Genomic DNA, 3,868 nt, shown 5'->3' with positions numbered 1-3,868 from the left:
CATTGATGGCCTTATCTTATACTTTATCTTAGGGCAAACGCTTCCAGTCTTTAATCATTAAGTATGTTAGCTGTGGGACTTCCATAGATTCCTTGTATCAAGTTCTGGATGTCCTCTTCTGTTCCTAGTGCATTGAATTTTTTTTTTTTTTTTTTCATGTAAAGGCACTGGATTTTGTCAGATGCTTTTTCTGCATCTGGTGAGATGATCGTGTGGTTTTGCTTTTTATTCTATAAACACGGTGCACACTCTGGTTTGAAAGATGGTGTCTCCTCCGAAATTCATGTTGAAACTTTATTCCCAATGTAGCAATATTAATTAGTGAGGCTTGTGGGAGGTGATTAAGTCATGAGGACTCCACCCTCATGAATAAGATTAGCAGCCTTATAAAACACTCAGGTTTGAAGGAGACACTCTCCTGCCCTTCAGTCCCTTCCCTCCCTTCTGCCATGAGAAGATACAGTATTCATTTCCTCTGAAGGATGCAGCAACAAGGCACCATCTTGGAACCAGACAGCAGTCCTCATCAAATACTAAATGCTGGCACCTTGATTTTGTACCTGGCAGCCTTCAGAACTATGAAAAAAAATATATATTTTTTGTTTTTTATAAGTTACGCAGCCTGTGGTATTTTGTTATAGCAGCACAGACTGAAACAGTATGTTATATTGATTGGTCTACAAATGTTATCAGCTTTCAATTCCTGGGATAAATTTCACTTGGTTATATTGTACAGTCTTGTATAATTATTTTTACGTGTTGGGTTTGGTTTGCTAATATTTTGTCGAAGATTTTTGCATCTATATTCATAAGGGATATTAGTATTTAGCTTGTGTGTGTATAATGTTTGTCTGGTCTTGGTATTTGGGTAATACTGGCCTGATAAAGTGAATTGAAAAGTGTTTCCTCCTATTCTACCCTTCGGAGAAGTTTGAGAAGCATTGGTGTTAATCCTTTACATGTTTGAAGAAATTACGAGTGAAATATTGGCATGGGATTTTTTTTTTTTTTTTTTTTTTAGGTAGTTTCATTACTGATTTGATCTCTTTATTTGTTGTATTTCTATTTGGATTTAAAAAATATATATCTTCTTGAGTCCATTTTGTATGTTTGTGTCTTTCTGGAAAATGTATCCATTTCACATAAATTATCTAATTTATTGATTTGTTGGTATACAATTGCTCATTGTATTTTATTTCTTTTTCTTTATTTTATTTTATTTTTCCTGGCAGAGTCTTGCTTTGTTGCCCAGACTGGAGGGCAGTAGCACAATCTCAGCTCACTACAACTTCTACTTCTGGGTTCAAGCGATTCTTGTGCCTCAGCCTCCCAAGTAGCTGGGATTACAGGTCTGTGCCACCACGCCCAGCTAAGTTTTGTATATTTAGTAGAGACGGAGTTTTGCTATGTTGGTCAGGCGTCTCGAACTCTTGACCTCGAGTGATCCGCCTGCCTCGGCCCTCCTAAATTGCTGGGATTACAGGCGTGAGCCACTGTGCCCAGCCAATGCTTTTTATTTCATAATGTTGGTAGTCATGTCCCCTCTTTTATTTCTGATTCTAGTAATTTGAATCTTCTCTCTCTTTTTCTTGGTCAGTGTAGCTAAATGTTTGTAAATTTTGTTGAGCTTTTCAAAACTATAACCTTTGTTTTCATTGATTTTATCTATTTTTAGTCTCTGTTCCATTTATTTACACGCTAATGTTTATTATTTTCTTCCTTGTGCTTGCTCTGGTTTTTTTCTTCTCCTAGGCTTTTAGGATGGAAGATTAGGCTATTGATTGAGACTTTTCTTGGGGGAATTTTTGTGTCTCGTGGCATAAAGTTATCACTTCTAAGAATTGTTGTTGTTGTTCCCATTCTCGAAGAGAATGTCTATTCCGTGTACCAATGTACCTAGTAGGGTTGTTAACCAGTACTTTATTTTAAACAGTTAAAAAAAAAAAAAAAAAAAAGAAAAAGTAAGGGGGCCGGGCGAGGCACCCCAGGGTGGCAGTGGCACCTGTGCTAGGAGCTGAAGATGGAACCCGGACTGAGGCACATCGGCTGCAGTGGCGAGTGCTGGAGGCAAGGCGAGGTGAACTAGAGCTGTCCCCACTGCCTGACCGCCCATAGAGGCTGAGCTGTGGCCTTCTCAGGGCTGAGCAGCATGGAGCAGCGTGGGAAAAATGGGTATGGCAGTCATTTCCCACCCCCGCCCCGTGCCCCTGCCCCGTGCCCCTGCCCCACCGAGCTGGAACTAGTCTTGGACAAGATATGAGAAATGAGTGTTGGACGTTGAAGAATAAAGTTGTTGGATAACCTGATGATGGCAAATGTCTTCGTTTATTTGATTGTGGAAGCCTCCAAAAGCAGTAGCCAATAATAATAATAAATGTAAGGTGGGTTAATAATAATACCTAAAGAGAAGTTTTGGAAGATTGCTACACCTCTGGAGGCAAACTGGAACAGAGAACAAGAAAAGCTGAACAAGTGATACAATCCCATCCTGAGTACGTTGGCCAACCAGATGGGGAAGTGTACCGGTTTTCCAGTATATGTCATATGAATTACAGTGAACCTGACTTGAGGGTCACGTCAGTGGTTACAGATTTTAACAATTTCCCAGACAGATTTGAAGACTTTCTGATGTATTTGAGATGCCGCAATGATTCACTGCTTATAGATTAGCCAGATAAATGTGCAAAGAAGCACTTCTTATTTATGGTGATTACATACCTCACTCCGCATTTTGCCAGAAGGCAAGTGATTCCGGATTCCTGGGTCACAGAAAGCAACGTGGGAAACCAAAGGGTGATGTAAGTTTTCTTGCTGGGCCAGATACCCCCAGAGGTCAACCACCCGGACTTTTCTGATATGCTGAAATTTGAGAATGAGAAGCACCAAGACGTTTTTATGCGGAGCTATAGAGGCACTTTCTTCAACTTGTCTCTGAAAGAAGTATTGTTTCTCTCTGGGTAAGTACTTCCTGCCAAGACACTCAGTTTGTTTTCAAAGACAAAGATGATGTTTTTGTGAACACCCATCACATACTGAATTACGTGAATAGCTTATCCAAGAAAAAAAGCCAAAGATCTGTTTATAGGTGATGTGATCCACAATGCTGGACCTCATGGGGATACGAAGCTGAAATACTACATTCTAGAAGTCCTTTACTCTGTCCTCTACTCACGCTATGCAAGGGGGTGGGCGGATTCCTCTAGTCCAGCCACCTGGCTCTGAGGCTGTACCATATCATGACTGGGTCCATCTCTAACCTATTGATGATTTTTATACTGGAATGTGCCTTCAAAAACTTAGCCTTGTTCCAGAGAAACACAAAGGCTTCAGGACATTTGATATGAAGGAGACAAACAAGAAAACATTTGTTCCCACATAGATCTGATGTTAGTACATAGTAGAAAACCTAAAGAGATGATTGATATTTGGTCTTGGTTGCAAAATGTTTATTTAAAATGCTAAAATATATCCAAACTAAATTTTGCATAGAAAGGTGTCTTTTGAGTAGTTCCCATGTTGTGTTCTCACATTACAATATTTTTAAAAAATTAAATTTAGGTTTTTTTTTTTTTTTTTTTTTTTTTTAAATTCTGGGATACATGTGCATGACATGCAGGTTTGTTACATAGGTAAACGTTTGCCATGGTGGTTTGCTGCACCTGTCAACCCATCACCTAGATATTAAGCTTAGCACTCATTAGCTATTTTTCCTGGTGCTCTTCTTCCCCCTCCCCCTCCACAAGCCCCAGTGTGTGTTGTTCCCTTCCCTGTGTCCATGTTTTCTCATTCTTCAGCTCCCACTTACAAGTGAGAACATGTGGTGTTTGGTTTTCTGTTCGTGCCTTAGTTTGCAGAGAATAATGGCTTT

At 39.7% G+C, this 3,868-nt stretch overlaps 1 pseudogene; it reads left to right on the top strand.

Annotated features, from left to right (window-relative positions):
* The first annotated feature begins 2,263 nt into the window (after positions 1 to 2,263).
* Positions 2,264 to 3,462, top strand: LOC126946395 (N-acetyllactosaminide beta-1,3-N-acetylglucosaminyltransferase 2-like; annotated as a pseudogene).
* The last annotated feature ends 406 nt before the right edge of the window (positions 3,463 to 3,868 follow it).

The sequence above is a fragment of the Macaca thibetana genome, chromosome X, assembly GCF_024542745.1.
Source record: "Macaca thibetana thibetana isolate TM-01 chromosome X, ASM2454274v1, whole genome shotgun sequence".
NCBI lineage: Eukaryota > Metazoa > Chordata > Mammalia > Primates > Cercopithecidae > Macaca > Macaca thibetana.
The sequence above is the reverse complement of the archived record's forward strand: the minus strand, read 5'-3'. Positions and strand labels throughout refer to the sequence as shown.